The 22,975-nt window shown below is 48.7% G+C and overlaps 1 protein-coding gene across 4 annotated transcripts in view; it reads right to left on the bottom strand.

The window, feature by feature from the left end:
• Positions 1-22,975, bottom strand: part of HIVEP3 (HIVEP zinc finger 3) — a 530,006-nt gene that overhangs the window by 100,976 nt on the left and 406,055 nt on the right. For all 4 annotated transcript variants that reach the window (XM_034962612.3, XM_034962640.3, XM_034962626.3 and 1 more), the window contains one exon: positions 21,988-22,186. The gene's annotated coding sequence lies outside the window, so the exon portion shown is untranslated. The remainder of the gene's footprint in view (positions 1-21,987; positions 22,187-22,975) is intronic.

The raw sequence follows: 22,975 nt of genomic DNA, 5'->3' as shown, positions 1-22,975 counted from the left end.
AAAAACTATTTTTTTCAAAGTTTGACAGGATGATTCTTAGTTTATCCTCCAGAATTGTGAAAGTACTCCACTGTACTGGAGCATCTTGCATGACTGGTGAGAAATTCTGAGGTAATTTTTGAGTCTCTCTGGAAGTTTTTTGTTTTTTATCCTTGATGTTCTGAAATTTCACCAAGATGGGTCTGCATGCTCATTTTACTAATTCCTGCCCTAAAGTCAGTATGATCTTTCTAGTTTAAAATCTGTGTGTGTTTCTTTTTTTTTATTTTTATTTTTAAATTGAAATGGGGTCTCACCATATTGCTCAGTGTGGTCTTGAACTCCTGGGCTCAGGCAATCCTCCCACCTCAGCCTCTCAAAGTGCTGGATTATAGGTGTGAGCCACCAAGCCTGGCCGTGTGTATGTCTCAACTGAGAGGAAATTTCTTTGGCTGTATCTTTCACTATTTCTACCCACCCCCTGACTGTCTGTGGCTTCTAGTTCTAGATCTCCTAGTTGATGGATACTGAACCTCTGGATCTATCCTCCATGGGTCTTAATTTTTTCTTCTTGAGACTTTGCTCTGCTTTCTGGGAGGTTTTCTTGGTTTTAACATTGAAATGACCAATCTGGTCTTCATGCATATCCATTGTGTTATTCAGTTTTTCCACTGAAGTTTTTTCCATAATGATATTTTACAATTTCAGCAAGTATTTCCTTTCCTCCAATTGTGCTATCTTCATAGCAACCTGCTCCTCTGATATTATAGGTTATTTCATTTACAGAGGTGAATGAAAGAATCTCTTACTTACTGTTAAGGATATGCTGATAATTTAGTTTTGGGCTTTCTTATATTCAAACTGTTTCCTTTGAAATAAGCTCTTCCTTTTTTTTTTTTCTTTTTTCCATTTTAGGCCTTCTCTTTCATTCTATTGGTTTGCTTCCAATGTTTGGTGATTTTGGTTATCCAATATATTTATGAATGAGGGATTATGTTGTAAAGTTAGGATATGTATTAGGATACAGGTTCTAGCTCCTACAACAAGGACCTAACTGCAGGAGTGGCTTAGACGAGACAGTTTATTTCTGTCTTATGTGCAATCTGAGTTTAAGTGGCCATGGCTGATATGGTGGCTTCACCGTGTGGACATCTTTGATCTTGGTCTTCTGATATCCACAGCACATGACTTCCATCTCCCACCATCACATCCACACCCTACTCAGTGGGAACGATAAAGGGGAGGGCAGAGCTGGGAGTTGCACTTGTCATTTCAGCTTACACGAGCCCATGGCCACTCCTAGCTGCTAGGAGCGTGAGGCAGTGTAGTGTTTAGCTGAGTGGCTGTGTGCCCTGCTAAAATTTCCATCACTACAGAAGAAGAGAAAAAAGATATAAGTGGAATACTAACTACATAGGGCTTCCCGTGAGGTGTCTCGTCTATTTCTCTGACCAGTTCAGTCTTGAATGTGAGGGTGGCAGTCATGGAAAGGTTCCCTGCAAGAGGGTGAAGCAGTGTAGCAAGTCTCCCAGTAATAACCGTGGACAGGAAGTGGCCAGGGAACTCCCACAATTGCCAAAAGAAGGACTTTTCTCCATGGTGGGCATAATGCTATACTTCACCCTGAGATGGAGCTGCCAATCCTTCTTCTGGCTCCCTGCCCCACATCCAGTCTGCTAGAGAGGTCTGGAATGCCCTTGCTCAGCTGCTGTCTCAGACTTTCCTTAGAGAGCATTTGTTGGGGAATTTGGCGGCCACTGGCTGCCTGCCTCTTTGTGAAGAAGGCGGGGAGGGGTCCAACTGTACTTGCTCTTCTGAAGGGCTCTCAGGGGAGAACACTGCTAACCCATTCCTTTTCTGTGCTTTGTTGGCTCTCAGCTTGAACTATGCTTGGCTCTTCTGAGACAAAAATCACTGAGACTTCTGGAGTCCTGGGCTGCAATGTTTTCTGCTCTGATTTCTCTGTCTGTGCAATCTCATGGGCTTTCTATCTTCCTAAGATTTAGGAATGTTTCCGTCCCACGGATGACTTCCTATCTTGTTTTCTAATGCTGCTATGATGTCATCCTTTCAAAAATGGCTTTCAGCTGGGCACGGTGGCTCACACCTGTAATCCCAGCACTTTGGGAGGCCAAGGCGGGTGGATCACTTGGGGTCAGGAGTTTGGGACCAGCCTGACCACATGGTGAAACCCTGTCTCTACTAAAAATACCAAAAAAAAAAAAAATAGCCAGGTGTGGTGGTGCATGCCTGTAATCCCAGTTACTTGGAAGGTTGAGGCAGGAGAATCCCTTGAACCTAGGAGGTGGAGGTTGCAGTGAGCCTGGGCAACAAGACTGAAACTCCGTCTCAATTAAAAAAAAAATGGTTTTCACTGTCATCATACCAATTCCTAGGGAAGAGGTGGAGGTGGGCACTTGTGCTCCAGGACTTAGGAAATCAATGCATTCATGACTCATTGGCTGAGGCCAATGTCCCTTCCAGGATGTGGACACCGGAAAGGAAGATGAACCCTTCCCATGCAGGGCATCATCTCAGAACTCCATGGTGTCTGCCCTTAGGGGGAACACTTCTGATGTTCCTGAACCTGGGCCCCCACCGATGCACAATGCCCACCTAGTTCCACTGAGGGTAGGAACAGCCAGCCCTGTTTGCCTGGGCAGCCTGGTAGTTCATGGACACCAGTCAATGACCTGACTGCCTAAGGGCGTGCAAGCCTCCGTGTAGGCACCTGGCAGGCTGTGTTTGCCTTTGGAGGTGGATAATCAGCAAAGTCCCTGTACACTGTCAGCTACCACAGCTGAGATTCAGCGAGCTATCTACACTAAGTGTACCAGGAGAAAGGGTTCCACCCCATCCTCTAAGGTTGCTCAAAGGCTGTCTCCAATCTATAATGACACCCCTTTTTAAGACCCTTCAGCCTCCCCACTAGTTTAGGCCCCACGGCATGGCTCTGGAGGCCTCACCTCTCTCATTCCCTCCATCTGTGTGTTCCAGCCACATGGAGCTGGAGAATTCTCAGAACACATGCCGTTCCCATTGGCTGAAATGCCCTTTCCCTCCTAGACATGTGGCAAACTCCTCAATGTCCTTTAAACCCACCAGTGATGGTTAATTTTGTGTCAAGTTGGCTATGCCATAGGCCAAGATGCTTGGTCAAACATTATTCTAGATGTTTCTGTGAAGGCATTTTTTAGACAAGATTAACATTTAAATTGGTAAACTCTGAGTAAAGCAGACCACTTTCCACAATATGGGTGAGCCTCATCCACTCGGTTGAACGCCTTAACAGAAAAAGAGTGCCCTCCCCAGAGGACAGGGGAATGATGTCTGCGGACTACCTTTAGCCTTGGCTCCTCCTTCCTGGATCTCCAGCCTGCTGGCCCATCCTGCAGATTTTGGACTTGAAAAGCCTCCACAACTGCATGAGCCAATTTCTTAAAATCTCTCTCTCTGTATACACACACACACCACACACATACACAATTGGTTCTGTTTCTCTGGAGAACCCTAATACACAACTTCAGACATCAAATCCTTCAGCGAGCTTTCTATGGCCCCCTTACACTCAGCCAGTCACCTCTGTACCTTAGACACTTTGCTGCTATCACATGTCTTACACCTTGTGGTAACGTATTTGTTTACAAGCTTTTCTCCTCCTACAGGACAGGGTTCTTTTAGGCCAAGGAGCCAGTCTCATTCACCATTACATCCCTAGGTGGGTGAATTTGTGAGAACAAGAGAGTACTGAGGCTGATGGCCTAGGGGAATCCTACTGGATGGTGGGAGGGGCATTCCCATTGAGCCTCTTGAAAGGCATCTGGTAAGACAGGCCAGAGAGGGACGGTTCCTGCAAAGCAGGCTAACAGCACTGCTCCTGAATATCGGTCACTGGTGGGGCAGTGGCCCACAGCCTTCTTCAGCTCTGGTGAGGAGAGGACCCCACAGGCCATGGTACCACCTGTCCAGCTTCTCCAGCTCCACCCAGGGAGCCCGGTTTAATTCAATAAATACTTACTGAATTCCGAGCGCAATTTCTTGTGAGGCATTCTCACTCTAGGTCCTGATCTGACCTCCAGATCGCCCTTTTTTGACAACATCTGAGCTCTCAAAAGCACTCAGGGAATGTACTGTTTGTGTGCCTGAGGGGAGCAGTCATCATCCTCAGCCTTCTTAAACTTGCCCTGAGACCCCCCAAGCTCCCACTCTGTGCTCCCTGAACAAGATGATGTTGTCAAGTATGATTTCGTGGGGCTGCATTTCCAAAAAATAAGCTCTTGCAGTTCATACAGGCTTTCTTCCATTCAACCAGGTGAACTCTGAAAATCCCACACTGTGAGAAAGAAGGCCGTAGGCTCAGGGTGTGGGGGCAGAAGGGTGACCCTTTGAGAAAATTACTAGTGTATGTTACACTCCTGTTCTAAACAAAGGTCACGGGTTGTCCAGGGAATTATGAGCAAATGAATGAGTGAATGGATGAATAAACAAACGCTAAGTTGAATGGATGATAACGTAACCCAGGCTCAAGTCAAGAACATTTAATTGAGGAAACAGGAGAAGAGCCAGAAGATAAGCTATACATGGGCAAAGGGACTTCCTTAAACCAAAGGTGGTTTAAGGAAGGCAAATTCCATCTCGTAACAAAGACACAAACTGTGGAGCAACTGGGAAAATCAATCATAAGAAATGCTGATGGGGACAGAGCGCCATGTGCCAGGCTCTCTGCCGAGAACCTGACATGTCCTCAGTCCTCAGAACGAGCCTATCAGGCCGGCAATGTTTTTACATCCATCTCACAGATGAGGACACAAAGGCACCGAAGGTTCCATCATGCGCCCAGGGGCACACATTCAACAAAGAGTGAGACTGCAAGCCAAGGCAGGCAGGGGGTCTGCAGTGTGTGTCTCAACCACTTCCCCATTTCACCTCCACATGTGGCTCTAGCAGCCTTTAATCAAGGAAGCAAGGGAAAACTCGAATGTTGTTCAGGCCTGGGGATCTAGAGACCCACCTGGCTTTCTCCCAGTGTCCTGGGCAACCAGGCAAGTCCTCTGTGAGATTGTGCTGCCTGATTCCATATTGGAAAAATATGGTATTCACTAGAGTTGGGTTTCGGGGACCTTTCCCGCCCTGACATTCTGGATGCTTCTCCCTAGCCTGGGAACTCTGGTTGCCTGAGGTCGGCTCACCCCAGAGCACCTGATTCTGGCCCCAGATGAACCTCCTGACTAGGTCTGTGAAGATATAAACTCGCCCTTCTTGATGGCCCAGGCTTTTTCTACAGGACCCAACCTCACCTCACCTTCCTGCCTGGCAGTCTGGCTATTCCATCCTGTGATCCCACCTCCACTCCTCCCGCCTCCCCACCTTCCTCCTCCCACTCCCACCCACCTGTGCCCCAGCTCCTCTCACCCTTTCTGCCTCCTGCCAGGGTTCAAGCCCCTCCCTTGGCCTGCTGCCCGGTCCCCCATCTTCCCTCCTTTGTTCAGCCAAATCCTTCTTGTCACCACTGCCAGTTTCTCCCTGGGGCCCCTTTCCATCTCAGACAGAACCCATTCCGCCTTCCCCTGGCCGGTGTTTACACCCCTGTTTCAGATGGATCATAATCCCAACAATGCCGCCTTACGTTAGTGCAGCGACTACAGCTCACCAAAGGCCCCTGTAGCCACTGTCTCATTTAATTTCACCCAAGTTCCTCCTTGCAGACCTCCTGTTCATGGCTCCAACTGCCCCCTAAGACTGCAAACACAATGTCTAACATACTTCATAACTAAGAATTTCCTCAAAACAGCCCTCTGGGAAGGGGCTTATCACTTCGTTTTGCAGATGAGGAAACAAAGGTTCAGAGAGGTGGAAAGTGGCTGGGCTGGATCCACAGCTCAGGACTCTGATTCTCTGTCCCATGGTTCTCAAGGATTCATGGTGTTCCCTGAGTCCTGCCTAGGATCAGACTCATTTCTGTATTCCTGAGCTATCCTTTGCTTGGACAAATACGGTATCCTGAACTCAGGGGACCAGGAGGGTTTGCTGGCTTAAAAAATGAATTCATCAGGGCCTAGAATCATCACCGTCCTAAGTGCCTCCTTCAGGGTACCACAGTGCCAGCCCCTGTCCCCTCCCTTCATCTTTGCATGGAAGAGATGGGCAGAGCTGGGCCCTTTAGGGTCTGAGGTACAACTGAAGCCTCAGAAGAACCGATAAACCACGTTTCTTGTTTGCCACACAGAAATGGGGCAGTCTCTGCCTCTCATTGTCCCAACCTGGCCCTGGCAGGGTGAATGCAGCACCTCCTTCCAGGAAGCGCCCAAGGAGGCTCCAAGGGACCTGGACAGGGCAGAGGATTCCCTGGGCAGGGAGCAGTGGAGGACAGCCAGGAGCACTGGGCGCTGAGTCAGCCACTAGGGGCTCACTGCCTGCAGGGACACTCCCTCCATTCCCAAGAGCTCCAAACCCTTCTGACAAGCTGCGTCCTCTCCAAATGGGTTTCCCAATAGGCTTTGGCCTGAGTGAATGATTTCTTTCCAGAACAGGAACACACCCCTGCCTTCCAGCCCAGGCCACTCACAGCTCCCCTCTCCAGTGGCAATGACAGTTGTCAATTCTTGACTGCTTACTTTGGAACGCGTGGGGCGGGTCTCGTGACATTTTATATTGTATTCCCTCACTGTACTAATCTTTTCACCTGCCCATCTCCCCAGCTACACATTTTGGAGAGCAGGGGCTGTATTTTAAACACCTTCATGTTCTCTGTGCCTGCCACATAGTAGGCACTCAAGGGCATTTGTGAGTGAATAAATAAATAAATGAATGAACAAAGTTCAAATTGTGGAAAGCTTCAGTTAATAGTTTGCAGAAGTCACTTTAATTCCTTCTGAAAAAAGGGGTCTATTAATTTGCTAATGAGTAGAATTGTGTAAACTTTGAGTATCTTTCTCATAAACATAACTCTTTAAATGCTGTCTAGTCATTTGATTATTCAAAAATTGAGATACAATTCACATACCATAAAATTCACAGGGTTGTGCAACCATCCCAATGATGTAATTCCAGAACACGTGTATCACTCTGAAAAGAAATCCTGTACCCATTAGCAATCACTCCACATTCCCTTCCCTCCAGCCCCTGGCAGCCACTAATTCATCTAGTTTCCATCTCTATAAATTTGCCTTATCTGGACATTTCATAAAAATGGAATCACCCACCATATGTCCTTTTGTGTCTGGCTTCTTTCACTTAGCATAACGTTTTTCATCATTTGCACTAAAAATATCAGTGTTTCCTGGTGTTTCTCACAGCACCCTGACGCCCAGGCCACAATGCCTGTGAGATCACGCAGGTTGGAGCTGGCCGCTCTGAGCCATCAGGGCAGTGTGGCGTCCGGCAGCAGATGTCTGTGACTGGGCAGTGCAGGGACTCAGATGGGAGAGGTAGCCACAACATGGGCAGTCTGAGGTCAGCAGCAGAATCAGAATGGTCAGAAACAGATGGCACATGGGACGGCACTCAATATTCCTCCCCAAGGAACAGCTGCCTGAAAATATAATTATCTGGTGGTGAGAGAGGCGTGTCAAGGGCCACCAGCCCTAAGTCTAAAGGCTCTGAGTCTGCAGGGAGAGTCCCATTTCTGAGATGATCTCAAAGCTCAACAGAGGGTGCAAGTCCCAAGGGCTTAGATGGTTCCAGTCTAGGGGTGGAAAACAGGCAGTGGCCATCCCAACTGCTTTGCCACCCTTTCTGCCTAAGGCAAGCCTCCTTTCTGCAGGGCTTCAGTTCCTCGTAGGAAGTCCCAACAGGCTGAGCAGAGCCAAGCATGCTTTGGTCATGTACAGTTTGTGCACAGATAGATTAACTCATTAGTTAATCCCCTTTTTGTCTTTTTGCAATTTTAACTTGATTTATTCCACAGCAGATTTGAGGTAATTTACAAAAACAAAATAGGAACACAAATTTAACATGAAAAATCAACCCAGGGGAAATGAAAGACCAGAAGGGATGGAAGAAGATGGGTAAGTCACTTAGAAGGCCCCACATGGTAGCTCTCTTGGGGCCATGGATTTAGTATACAGCAGTCAGAGGAAGAAGGGCAACACAGTTAGCTGCACAGTCTCCGTGTTCTGATGATACACTGGCCAGTTCCTCAGAAAAAACAAAGCTCTTCTCGGCACTAAGATCTGAAGGAAATTTCTTCCATGCTGTTTTAAGTAGGGAGCCCTCCATGAGGTCATCCTCCCAATACTTCCGGGGCTCTGACATCCAGCTCTGAGCTAGGCAATTGGCTCTCCCAGCATCTCAGAAGGCCAGGTGGGCCGCACCCTTTAAGTCATTAGCTCCTGTTTGGGAAACGTTGTGCCATTTGGTGACCACCGTTACAAGTTTTCTCAGAAATAATGCCATCGTATTGTATTGCTATTTATGTAATAGTTTAATTTACTTTGACTTGAATTGGACTTGTTTAAAGGTTACTTCTTCCTAAGCAATAGGGACTACAGGAGAAACTGCCAACTAGTATTTTTTACTGAATTAAATAATTTTACCAGTCAATTAAAGAACTTCCAGCATGTTCTCCTAAAATCAGCTCATCTTCTACTCATGGTTTATGTCCTGAACTTGGGAAATCGGCCCGTCCCTCACCTTGGGATGCACTGGGGCTGCCCCCCATCTCCTCCACCTGGAGAACCCTCAGCCTGGCTTCCCCATCACACCACACAAGCTTAGAGCTAGAGGGTGCTTAAGCGGGATCTAAAGTCCACGTTTGACAGGTGAAGATGCTGGGCCCAAGGAAGAGAAGGGATTCGCGCGAGACCACAAGGCCAGTGACAGGACAGGCACCAAGACTGCCCAGAAACAGTGGCAGGACCGGTGGACATTTAGATGTAACCAAAGGCTGAAACTCACCAAAAGAGTCTAACAGGAAAAGACTGTGGGCAGAGAGGCACAGGGCCTCACCCAACTCAGGGCAAGCCCAGTGGGGGCAGGGTAAACCCAGAAAACAATCATGGGATGGTAATCCCGAGTTCAGGATGACGGTCACTCCTGGGAGCACAGGAGAAAGGGACCCACATTGTGGAAGCGATGCAGGGCTTCCACTGTATTTGACAAGTCTTTTTTTTTTTTTTAGCAGGGTGGTGAGTTCACTAGTGTTATATTATCATGCATAATATTGCTGCTTGGCTGAAATATTTTGAAAATATTTTGTATTTGTTAAATATATGAATAACTCCAAGACTCCTTTAACAAGTGTGTTTTCTCTCTGCTAAGATGACACTCTCTACCGCATCTCAAGTGGTTTAACCAAAGGGGAGAAGAAATGACTGATTTCCACAAGAGACCTGCCCCAGCTGGGGAGCTTCTGTCACCTCTCCCTCCACTCCCAAAGCCTGTGACATGTGGTGGGTGGATCTGAGCATCATTGTACCTGACCAAGGTGGAGTCCGTTTCAGACAGGTCATGGTGTCATGGTTGGCATGGCTCATACAAACCCATGGGTCTAGGAGGAAACTTAGAGCACCCCAAGTGGAACCATGTGGGCTCCACTGATGAATGCCACAGCAGGGCAATGGGCAGTGCTGTAGAATTAAGCCCCCAGCCAACATCTTTGTTCCCCACCTGCACAAAGGACGTGTCTTGGCATGTATATTTTTGCAAACAGCAGACTATCCTGTTCAGTTAAAGGCAGGGTAGGATGTACTTTGAGATTTCTAAGAGGGACGCACAGAGTCTCAGAGTCTCCGGGTTGAAGGGACTGCCAAGGACACTGGCCCAAGCTCCCATTTGAGACTCCAGCCTTCCTTAGAGGCTGCTCTCAGGAGGCCACTCACTGCCTGAGGCAATAGCAATTACTTTTTTTTTTTTTTTCAAACAGGGTATAGGAAGTGGGGAAGATGGGGAGCCTTTTTTTTTTTTTTTTTTGAGATGGAGTCTCACTATGTTGCCCAGGCTGGTCTCAAATTCCTGGCCTCAAATGATCCTCCCGCCTCAGCATCTTGAGTATCTCAGATTACAGGCTTGTGCTACTGCACCTGCTCAATTTTTGTTTTTCTAAAAATGGTATCACCCTATGTACATTCCTCAGCACTCGGCCTTCCTCATGGACAGTCTTTCTAGGCTACAGGCCAATAGGTTGTGAGCAGTTATCCTGTACCAGGCACAGTTATAAGCACCTCACATAATTAACTCAGTTACTGCTCCTAACAAGCTTAAAGGACAGGCACTATTGCAATCCCTACTTTACCAAAGAGGAGTGTGAATGGCCAGAGGGTCAAGCAACACAGTTTGTAAGTGGTGGGATCCGGATTTGAACCCTGGCTGTCTGTCTTCAGACCCTGTGCTCCTAACCACTCTATCGTACTGCCTTTCCAAACGGAGACAGGATCTGTCTCAATCTTGTTACAGCTGAATGATGGACCATGGTTTGGATGGAATACCTTTAAATTTACTGTTAAGTTTGTATATTTTTTGTAAGTTTTCCTACTAGAATTTTGCCATAAACATCCTTTATACACATATCTTTACAGACTGATGCATTCATTGTTCCATAGGCCGGATTTCCAGAAGTGGAAACATGGGTCAATGTGTGTGTTTTTGGTTAAAATACCTATGGGGCCTATTGTTTGGGCCATCGTCCTAATAATGAGCCATGTCATTTTCACTCACTGGTTTTGATTCTGTCCCAAGGACCACACAGAACATCTCTGACCCTTTTTCTCCAGACAACCCCTGGGGTGGTTGAGGACAGCAAGTCTGTCTCTCAAGTATTCTGTTACCCAGTTTCTTCAAAAGTTCCTCTGACAAGGGCTGCATGCTCCTGAGGGCTGGTCCAGATACCTCTTAAAGTGCGGCACCGCCTGGGGTGATCTGGCTTATGCCCCTTGCTCCCCATTCAAAGACACACAGAGAGGGACATTGACAGTGCACAGGAGATATCAACAGTGTTTCCTGACATCCATGATGCACGGGACAGAACCAAGTAGGTAGGATTCAGACTTCTCATCTTCACCTCTCCCAAATCACACACATGCCTTCCTGAGAAAGAGACCCTTTGTGAGATGTTAAAGACCAGCCAAATTCTACTCCCACATCATAAGAAACTGGAGTTCATTCTTTAATTAGAGAAGATGCCAATGGCTTTGGAACTGGACAGGCTTCTAAGCATCTTCTAGTTCAGTGTCTTCTTTTACAAAAGAGCCCTGGAGGGCAATGACCGCACCAGGCTCACATGTCGTTGGGTGTGTGGCAGCATTTCCCTAAGCTGAGACCAGGGTCACTGGTGGGTGCATTTCCCCAGCTCTCTCTGCCTGCTGGTTCCTAGGAACCATCTTACTAGAAAGGCGTAGTGTAAATATTTTGCTAAGCAGCCAAGAGAGGAAACTTACCCAGGCTGAGCTGCCCTGTGCTGGGTGCTGGCCATGGACACAATGCTCAATGAGGGCCATTATCTGGGAAGGGAGGGCTGTTTGTTCCGCTGCGGGACAGTGCCAGAGCCCGGAGCCACCAGGCTTGCCACTCTGGCTGCCACACAGAAGAGTCTCCTTGCGCTCAGCAGACTCTGCGGTTATGCAATGCCGGGCCAGAAGGTTAACTCTCCCCAGGCCAGGAGCCAAGCCTTGTTCCTTCCTGCCTAAGCATGTCCATCTGAAAATGCTGAAAATTGAGGGCCTCAGTGTTTGCAAAATGTGCTCGGGCCCTGAACCTGCTGGTTTATTCCAAAGGGCGTAGTGTTGAGGAGCTGGTGTGCCCATCCTTGTGGCTCCTGGCAGCCTCCTACCGAGGCCCAGTGCTCTGACAGCAGCGTCTGCCTGCCATCCTCGGGCACCACTCACAGGCCTTGCAACCCTTTGCCTGGGTGCCCCTGTCCCGTTCCTTCCCTTTCGGTGGTGTCTGGTCTAAGTCCTTTCTTAAGCCCGAGTTCTACTCACTTGTTTGAAGCCTTCCCTGACCACCCCAGGCCCCAGTGACCTGAGCTCAAGGATGAGTTTCCCAAGACAAAAGGGACCTTGGAAGTTATCTATCCACCTGGCCCATTTTCCAGATGAGGAAACTGAGGCTTGAAGAAGTTGACTAGTCTGAGAGAAGACTGAACAGGTGTGTCAGCCTGGCTCCCCTCTCAGAACTCTTTCTCTTATACCTCACGTCCCATCTGTCAGCAAATCATGTTGGCTTGACCTCAAAATGGAGCTGGAATCAGACCCCTTCCCATGGCCCCCGCAGTTGCCACCCTGGTGTGTGACTCTATCACCTCCTGATCTGTCACGTCACTGCCTCCTAGCTGGCCTCGGGCTGCTGCCCCCGCCCCCTCCAGGGCAGCCTCCACAGCCTCCTTCGGCAGGACAGCCCACTCCTCTGCTCAGGCCTCCCAGGGCTTCTGGATGTTGTGCCTGCCTCTCCCTTCCAGCCTCCTCTGCTCCTGTGCCCCCACCCCCACTCCTCCAGCCACACCAGCTTCCTTGCTGTTCCCAGCAGGCTGATCTTGCCTCCGCCTGGAATACTCTTCTCTGATACCCCCAGCACTTGCTCCTCGCCTCCCTCAGGTCTTTACTCTCCACCCGTCCTGACTGCCTGATTTCAAAACCTTGACAACCTGCCAGCCCCGTGCCCCCATTCCTTTCCTGACTGCCACCTTGTCACATACTATGTATGTTACTTAAGAAGATAATATATTTACATTTATTTTACATACACTTATGTATTTAAGATCTCACAAAATATACAGTCTATAGAGAGTGTGCATGTGTGTGTAGTGACGATATGTTTGTCTATTTCCCTACCAGAATGTAACTCCAAGAGGCAGGTGTTTTGTGCTTTGTCACCCAGAATGGTGCTTGGCCCCTTATGTCTAAGTAGGGCCGAAGGTAAGGATGACCTACCTCTTTGAGGATGGATGAGGATGGTGATGTGATGGTGGCTGGGGTGTCACCTGACTGGTATGGGTGTTAGGAGTGGGGGAAGGGACGAGTTTGGTGGCATATGTAGGCTCAGCAGAGGGAGAACCAGGGCTCCAGGGAGGTCAGCTGGGAGGCTGTCCGAATGCTATATTTTTGGAGCCATATGGAATAAACACCCAGACACCTGGGCCTCCGTCCCCCAACCCCAGCCAGCCCCAGTAGAGCAGCTCCAAAATAGGAAATTCGCAGAGGTAGCCCCAGAGAGGCTGCTCAGATTAGGCTGCAGTGAGCACCTAGGCATGGCTGGCCACTCCCCGCTTTTAGGCATCCTGAATTTGCACGTCTAGGAATCTCCATCTCCATGTTTCAAGCTCTCTAGTGGGTGACTCACAGGCTCTGCAGGGGTTTGGGGGCTGCAGCTGAGTTCCTTTGAATATCTGCTGAATGAATAAAAGAAATGGAAGGAAAGGGGGAAAGGTGCTAAGGCAGACACAGGAGAAGAGGACAAAGGCTTGGGAACACTGAAACGATCCCAGGGAGGCATGCCAAACAGAGCCCGAACAGAGGCAAGACAGCAGGGCTTGTCCTGACAGGTGGCACAGATGGGTCCAGTTTCCACTCGCTTTCCCACACCTGCAGCTACGCTGGCCAGGAGCACAAACCTCAAGCAAACAGAAATTTTTTCTCGTGATTTCAGTTTTAGTTTGATTGACATTTTTATTTACCCATGACATAGTTTCTTTTAGGATAGCTGGCTTTATTCTAAAGAGCAGCCCAAACTAAGTGGCCTAGGTGGTTTGGCTGTTCAAATCTCCCTTTTCTGATCCTCCTGTCCTGCCCTTCCTCTCCTCTCACCTGTCTGAGCACTTCTCTGACTCTTCCATCCAAGCTTTTTCTTCCTAGATGCCTGTACTCAGTCCTCAAGCTTTGGTCTCTAATCCCCTGCTTTTCTCTCTCTGCACTGCTCACCTTGACTTGGTAGCAGCTTCCACAGCTGCACACATCACCTGCCCCACCCAGCAAGCCCCAATCCTGCATTTCCAGCAGCTCTCACATTCAATATGCTTAGTGCCCCACTCATCTTTTCACCCCTCTGTCTCTGGTAAACCTTCAGGCTTGCGACACTAGCGCTACCTCTAAACTCCACTCTCCTTTGTCCTCATAGCACCCATTCACCCAATCACTCACCCTCCACTCCTACCCTTTCCCTCAAGCAAACAGAAACCCTGATTGGTTCAACAATTACTGATCAACCACTACTGTGCACCAGGCAGTGCTGAGTACCGGAGGCATTTGCCTTGGCCTGTTCTTCTTCCACCTGCGGCACCTCCAGGACCACCCGAGGCCCTGAGATTGGGAGAGGAAGCCTGTTCCATAACTGGTCAGCCCCACACCTGCAAGTAATTGACAGTGTGACCCTGGGCAAGTCACTTGCCACGTTTGAGCTTGGGTGTTCCCAACTGCCCTTTGGGAGGATTATTCGTTCCCGCCTCACCTGCCCCCAGTCCAGCTGGGAAAGGCATCACCCAGCTTCCTACAGGTGACACCAGTCTGAATAATACTTGTGGTGCACCCATAGCCATGGTGCAGCCTCTTCCTCCCACAGACCATGGCCTTGACCCCCTTCAGCCTCCTGGCCTCCAGTATGGGACAGAGCCCTGGAATCTGCATTTTAAAGAAACTCAAGCTAATTCTGTTATGGGAGGGTATGTGGACACACATGGAGAAATTCTGGCTCACAGGATAAAGTCTAAGCTTCCTCACCACCCCCAACTCATTGATGAAAACTTCGCCCTGCTTTCCAGCATTGGCCCCCTCTGTCTCCCAAGGGAGGGCCTGCAGCCGTGGCCAGACTGCTCTGTCCACTCCCCACCCTGAGCTCAGCAATGAGCCTGCTCTTCTTCTTCTTTTGTTTTGTTTTGTTTTTCGAGACAGGGTCTTGCTGTGTCCCTCAGGCTGCAGTGCAGTGGTATAATCACAGCTCACTGCAGCCTCCATCTCCTGGGCTCAAGCCATCCACCCACCCCAGTCTCAATATTTAGGACTACAGGAGTATGACCACTACACCTGGCTAAATTTTTTATTTTTCTAGTTTTTGCGATGAGGTCTCACTACCTTGCCCATTCTAGTCTCAAACTCTCCGGCTCAGGTGATCCTCCTGCCTCAGCCTCCCAAGTAGCTGGGATTACAGGCCTAAGCCCCCAGGCCTGGTCAGGCCTGCTCTTCTCTTATGATTTCCCCAACTTGGAAAGACTTCCTGACCTCCCTATCTCTGCAAGTCTCTTTCCCACCCTGCAACATCCAACTCAAATGCCTTCACCTTCCTCTGTCAAGCTCAGAATCTCCACTTGACATGAGTTAGGGCCAAACACACAGGCCATCATCATTTCCTGCCTGGATTGCTGGCTGGCTTTTGACTGGCTCATATCCTAGCTTCCTAAGCTGACTGTGAGCTCTCTGAGGCCAACCATCCATCTTGCAGATCCTTGGGTTCAATAACAAATGCTTACTGAGCACCTGCAGAAACTTATACAGCAGCACCCTGCTGGGTATACAGAAGAGGAAGGCCGAATCCCTGCCTAGAGGGGAGCCCATCTCATGGAGAGACAGATGGAACTTGCATATATGACCAGGGTAGAAATAAAGACAGGGTACCACAGAATCCCAGAGTAAAGGTCCTAATGCCATGGGGAAGGGGCACTCAGGGGGCAGGGAAGGAAAACTCAGAAAGAGGGAGCAGCACACGCAAAGGATTAAAGTGTGACATGTTCTGCACAAGAGCAGGGGTGGGGGAGGAAGAAGGATGGAGATAACGGGAACAGGCTGGACTGGGAATGCTGAGCTAAGGGTCTGGATTCATCCTGTAGGTCAAGGGTTGGCAAATCCAGCCGGCTGCCTGTTTTCGTACATAAAATTTTACTGGAATACAACCACGCCCATTTTTTACATATTATCTGTGGTTGCTTCCAGGCTGCAATGACAAAGTCAAGAGAGACTATATGCCCGGCAAAGCTTCAAATACTATCTGGCCATTCAGAGCAAAAGAATGCTCATTCCTGCCATAGATGTTGGAAGCTATGGGTGGATTTTAAGCAGCAGATGGCAGGGTCAGATTTGTGTTTCACGTTTCTATCACTCTCGGATCATGCTGGGATGTGCTGGAGCAGGCAAGCCAGGGGAAAGGGAAGGTGGCTGGGAGGCTGGTACAGTTGTCCAGGTAGGGGATGGAGATCAACAACATTGCTGTTTTTTATTAAGAGATTCATTAAGAGTTGCTATGTGCCCACACTGGGCTGTGCCCTTTACACATATTCATTTAATCTGCAGAGTAACTGCTGGATATAGCTAGAGTTGTTATCTCCATCCTACTGATGAGGCACAGAGAAGTGAAGTCATTTGCCCAAGGTCACGCAGCCAGTATGCGACAGAGCCCGGATGCAAACCCAGTGGTCCAAACCTGAGCTGGGGCCCTCAGTGCCAAGCTCCAGGGCTTCAGGGTCAAGCATGTTTTTGGCAACAGATCCCTTCGAGCCTCCCTGGGAATACACAGAACACAAATCCTCTAAAGGAGAAAATCTACCCCAGCCGAGTCAGGCAGGAAGTGGGAGGCAGCAGTGTGGCTATTTTGGAGAAGCGACACGAGAAACCACGAAACTTCCTACCTGTCCCGTTTTGCTCCCATCTGTCCTCGGAAACAAGGCTGCCCCTCTCCAAGATAAAAAGGTGTTTCTCCCCACACAGTGGCTCTGCCACTGGTGGTGGGAGAGAGAGCACTAAGCTTAGCACACACTTGCTATTTTTAAAGGGCTATATAAACAAACAGGGCTATGTAAATAAGAAAAAAATGAGGTCATCCTTTTAAAACCTAAAAATGTCCCTTTTCTATGGGGTGAGCAGCACAACCTCAGAAAGCACAGGGGTTTTTCTATCCCCTTGAGGCTTCTCTAGCCCATGGCCTCCAAAAACCACCAGGCCTGGCTCTCTTCCTTGCACCCACTGAGTGAAGGGCAGGTGGCCTGGGAGTCAGGACTCCTGGGTTTCATTCCTGGGTCTGTGGGCTTTGCCTCAAATGCCTAAGGCCAATGTGCAATCCCAGCCACCACCATCCAGGGAAACTGACATCCAACCCCACGCCGGTCTCTCACAAACACGGCCCATGCTCCAGGCCCTCCTCCTCCTGTGCCAGCCCTGGCTTGGCAAGCTGATTCTCCTGGCCCCTCGGGTATCCTTTTTCCTCCCCACTGCCTCACACCTTGACCTGTTGAATGGCCACAGAGGCTCTCTGCATGCCGATCAGAAGTGACGTGTATGCTCCCCACCCCCACTTCTCTGCACACATGTTTACCTTGCTCCATGCTCTTCTGCACCTTTTCTTCAAAGGCGCGGGCCAGAGGTCATTAAAGCAGCCCCAGGAGCTGAGTTTGCTCATCAACAACTGCTAGGAGACATCCCAAGCCTCGGCAGAAGCTCACATGGCCTCCCTGGGTTGCGAGAGTACTATTTCCCCTACTGACTGCACTCTCCACAGCATCACCTCAACTTCTCCCCTCCCCATCTCTCCTCCTTCCTCCTCTGCCTCCAACTCTCAGCATCCGTGGCCCCTCCATTATCCTCCAGTACAAAAATGAGAACCACCAATATTTGCTAAAGGAGTAGTCTCCAAATTGTGTTCCATGAAAGTGTTTCAGAGGCTCTCCAAATGTTCCACGAGCATGTTATTCTAAAAGTACAGTTTGATTCCTATTTTAACAGAAAACAAGCACGTACACACATTCAAACATGCTCTATAGCACATGGGAACACACTGAATATAGCCAACAAGTGCTGCCGGTTTAATTTGGTTTGTGCAGACCTCAGATGAAGGTCTGGGTAGATCTTGACCTTCACCGTTGAAATGTATCTTCAGTTAGGAAGAGTGGAGCTCTTCACTGGGTATCTTTGTGTTGTCATTTTTTAAATTCAGGACTTTATATGCGTACACAAAACCATACAAGCAAGTACACTCTGAAGCTTTCAATGACAAGACAATATATTATGTGGATTATCATGAAAATATCATAAATGATTGTGGGGCTTCCTGTCTGACTTGTGTGTGAAATAGGAAGGAATTCAAGCAGTTGTTGGATATTGTCACTGATGCAAACCAGAATTCCCTTCTACTCCTCCCCAAATGCCCAGATAATGTTGAACTGAAGACCATTCTGTGGCTTTAAGGCAAGCTGTTAACAATCTGTCACCATTCACATCATGTTATGGATGTTGATTTAGAATTCCTTGGCCAGGCGCGGTGGCTCACGCCTGTAATCCCAGCACTTTGGGAGGCCGAGGTGGGCGGATCACAAGGTCAGGAGTTTGAGACCAGCCTGGCTGACATGGTGAAACCCCATCTCTAATAAAAATACAAAAATTAGCTGGTGTGGTGGCATGCGCCTGTAAGCCCAGCTATTCGGGAGGCTGAGGCAGGAAAATAGCTTGAACCTGGGAGGCAGAGATTGCAGTGAGCCAAGATCATGCCATTGCACTCCAGTCTGGCTGACAGAGCGAGATTCCAACTCAAAAAAAAAAAAAAAAGAATTCCTTAATACTTTGCAGTCAAGCCAAACGAAACAAGAAAGAAAAAGGAATATTAGATATTGCAGCTGATAAAGCAAGCAATACAATGATGATCTAGGGCAGAGGTCAGCAAACTTCTTCTGTAAAGGGCCAAATAGTAAGAACTTTAGATTTTGTGAAACAGACAGTCTCAAGCAGCCATAGATAATGCATTTAAAAAACGGTGTGGCTATGTTCCAATAAAACTTTACCGAATCAGGCAGCAGCCTGGATTAGGCCCACAGGCAAGTTTGCCAATTCCTGATCTAGAACCTCAGATTTCAATGTGTTTGTGCATCAAAACAGAGGTGTCGCTAATAACATAATAAATATAACTTTCATAATAAATAATAAATAAATGTCAAAAACTAGACAGCCAGGTGTGGTGGTCCATGCCTGTACTCCTAGCTACTCAGGAAGCTGAGGTAGGAGGATCCCTTGAGCCCAGGAGTTTGAGGCTGCAGTGAGCTATGATCACACCACTATACTCTAGCCTGGGCAACAGAGCAAGACAGTATATATTAAAAATAAATAAATAAAGTCTTTTGCATCTGACTTAAATTAGACTAAGTCTAAATGGCAATAATTTGGAGATAAGAAATAAGAATAAAAATGAGAATTTTTAAACAATGTTAAAAATTTGAACTTAAAAAATAATGTATTCATAAACCATCATTTTAACCTGTTTTATATATTGACATTCCATGCAAGATTTGGCTTTTAAAAATAGCTTCTAAGACTATAAAAGTTTGAAAACTGCTCAAGTTTCTCATTGCTGAGAAATTGCTTCCATATCCATTTTCAAATGAGATCTGTCCTCTAGTTTCTCATTCAGAAAGCACATTTATTCTGGAGAAAGCCCCACTTCAGGCCCCTTCTGAAGAGCGGCTGTGACTCCATGTTTCCCTGCCCTCAGTAATTCCACACATAGCTGTGCCCAAGCCTCTGATGGTGCTGATGGGCCACCCTGCCCTCCCCAGCACCGGGGCGTTTGCAGCACTGCACACCTCTGTCTTGTTCGGATGCCATATATCCCAGCTCCTCCCTGGTGGCTGGGAGGGCTGTGCCAGCAGTGGCCATGATCACCTGGACTCCAGCAGCACCAAGTCAGCACCTCATTAATCACAGCACTTTCTTCCCCAGGGAGAACACAGGCAGAGGCAGGAGCCAGGTTTCTCGCTGGAACTGACAGCTCATTTCCCTCTGGGCAAGTCCCATACTCTACAGATTCTTCCAAGCAGCTGGCTGAGCCCACACGGACAAACAGAGAGTCTGGGCACAAAGCGGGGGGAGGGGAGGGAAATGCCAAGTCTGCAGAGGACCCCCCATCTGTACTCCCTGGACAGTTCCCCCATATATCTGGCTTGCATCTCTCAGAGGGCTCTGCTTCTGGACTAGTTCAAGTATCTGTTGTACACCTCATGGAATGAACCCAGATCCTGTCCTGAGACTGCTCATGAGACCCCTAAATGGCTGTGATAGGCACAGAAGGAAACAAGTGCTAAGTTGAGGTACCAGGGAGTGCCCCAGGATGCCGAGCCAGGGGCATGCTGGGGCATTACAGCATGATCGATTCCTATGAACATGTGGACATTCCTGGGGAAGGGGTCATCCTTGGAGCTGTCATTGCTCTTCTTCAGGAAGCATCTTGGTGGAGAAAAAAGTGCTGGGTCTTTTGTAACCAGAGGCTCTGCCCCTTACCATCTGTGTAGCTGTCTTTAAACTACTGAACCTCTCTGTGCTCAGTTTCCTTATGTGCACAACAGGGGCAACAGGACCAGACTCACTGAGGTTTGGGAAGGACTCGAACCTGTCTGTAAAGTACCAACCATGTGGGCAGCAGCATCGGTCCCCGTGCTTCAGCCTGACCTCAGGGACACAGTACTGGGGCCAGAGGGCAGGGCATGCAGATGGCACAGGGCTGCAACTGGGAGAGCAGGGTGGTGGCCCAACTGCCCACACACGCCAGAAGGGTGACTCACGTTTGGGAAGTCCTTGTTAACGTGGCTGGCAACATTCTAGGGGCCTTCCCCAGCAACCCTGCGAGGCAGGTATCACTACCAGCCTCATTTTGCAAGTGAGAAGGATGAGGCAGAGTTGGAGCAATTTGCCTCTTAAACCAGTAAGTGCCTCACACAGCCACTAAGAGTCGGGGCTGGGATTTGAACTCAGGGTGGGTCTACACTGTTAAGTACCACAACAAACATCCCCTCTTAAAATGAGGCTCCAATGCCCAGTTCTTCCTTGGAATCCAGGGAACGATTCCTTTACCTCCTCAGGAGAACCCTGGTCTAGGCCTAGGGCTGGTAGGCCCAAGCTGTCATACTGTGGGCAGAGACACACGCTCTAGCCACCCCGAAGTCCAGGCAGCAACAGCGATGCCATCTCTGAGGGCTGCCTGTGGCCCCATCCCCTTCTCTATACAGTGAGGAAACTTCAGCTTTCAGAGAAGCGGAAGAGTCACTGCTCCTGGCATGCCAGGCTGGGAAATGTTGCCTTGGAAATCTCAGCTGGGCCCACAGACCCAAACACAGGCCCCCAGAAGGAGGCCCTGGAGTCCCCAAGCCTTGGCTGCATCAGAATCAATGTAGATTCCTGGGTCCCCAACCCCCAAGAGTCTGATGCAGAGGGCACAGGTAGGCCAGAGAACTCCCTCCCTCCGTCCATCCCTCCCTCCCTCCCTTCCTTCCTTCCTTTGTCATACCAGGCACCCTCTTTCTAATCCCCGGCTCTCTGGGTGATTCTGGCTCTCCACACCAGAGAAAACATCCAAGGACTTGTTCTTGACCCAACAAGCTTCTAACACTGCACACCTAACCTGTACTGCAGCCTGAACATCTAGCCAGAAACCACAGCACATACCTGAAGATCTAAATGCATATATAAACATAAGCTGATACCAGGCCTCTCCCCAGGCCCATTTGATCACTATTTCGGGAGCTGGGGCCCTGCTATTGAAATTGCTGAAATTCCAAGAATCATTGCCCCAACCCTGACATCTTTTCAATTCTTCACAACTTGGGGGCAGGTGGGGTGAGAAAGGGGACTGAAGACCTGCTGCTATGTCTCTAACTCCCGTGGTGCTCCTCTGACTAGGCATTGGGTGGGCAGTGGTGGTCTTCAGGCAAGAACCATTATGTGGGAGAAGAGGGTAGACCTCTGGCTATCAGGAGCACACAGTTGGACTGGCTTGTGGAGGCTGTGGCCCCTGGAGAGGGGGCTGTGGCCCTTTGAGAGGAGCTGTTGTGTCCTTTGCCAGGACAGAATGGAAACTGAGGTACTGGGAGGGGGCAGACTGCATTTCATGGGAGACAGCATGGGAAGCAGTAGCCAGTTGCTGGCACTCAAGGTCTCTACTCCTGACCAAGGAAGGTTGAGGACTTTCACAACAACTTTCACAGAGGCACCAGAAAGGCAACGATAACACTAATAATAACAATAATACATTTTTCAGAGGAAGAACTAAGCAAGCTCATGCAAGACAGACCAACATGGCGCCTGGCAAGCATATTCAGCAACAGCCCCCATTTCCTACCTGTGCTGAAGGCACCACTTCCGATGACCAAAACTGAAACGCTGTTCTCTCTGAAAGCCAGCATTCATGTCCACTCCTGCGGCAGCCACCCTCCACCTAGGCGCCGCTCTTCCCACCAGAGGGGCGGGCTTGCTTGGCCAGGACCCCGCGAGGCTCCTCCATGAACTAGGTTGAGGCTGCTGGGTTTGTGCCTCGAATCCTGCAGGAGATGATTGAGAAACATGGTCAAAGAACTTTCTTGGTCAACTTTTTTAGACACAGAACAATCCCTGCCTGGTCCCTGCAGGACACACCCCCCAACTACTCCCAGCAGCTTTACTTGGTACAGGGCCTGATCCCCACATCCCCCTACTTTGCATCCAACACTTAACTTCTCTGAGCCTCTATTTCTTCACTAGTGTGGTAGGCAGAATTCTAAGATGGCCCTCAAGATTTCCGGTTCCCCTGGTGCACAGACCCTGCAAAGCCCCCAGGACTGTGAATAGGATGGATGGTTGGGTTATGTTACAGGGCACAACTGACCTTAAGAGAGGGGGATTATCAAGACCTGGCCTGGTATGAAAGCCCTTTAAAAACAGAATTTGCAGGAAATGCCATTCTGGTCACCAGCCTTGGGAAATGTATTTATGGCTAAGTGCTCAAAAGCAATTGCAACAAAAACAAAAATTGGCAAGTAGGCCTAATTAAACTAAAGAGCGTCTGCACAGCAAAAGAAACTATCAATAGAGTAAATAGACAACCTACAGAATGGGAGAAAATGTCTACAAACTGTGCATCCAATGAAGATCTAATATTCAGAATCTATAAGGAACTTAAACAATTCAACAAGCAAAAACCAAATAATCCCATTAAAAAGTAGGCAAAGGACACGAATAGACACTTCTCAAAACAAGACATACAAGTGGCCACCAAACATGAAAAAAATGCTCAACATCACTAATCATCAGAGAAATGCAAATCAAAACCACAATGAAATACCATCTCACAC

The sequence above is a fragment of the Pan paniscus genome, chromosome 1 (genome assembly GCF_029289425.2).
Source record: "Pan paniscus chromosome 1, NHGRI_mPanPan1-v2.0_pri, whole genome shotgun sequence".
Classification (NCBI taxonomy): Eukaryota; Metazoa; Chordata; class Mammalia; order Primates; family Hominidae; genus Pan; species Pan paniscus.
Note: the sequence above shows the minus strand (reverse complement) of the source record. Positions and strands in the feature narration are given on the sequence as shown.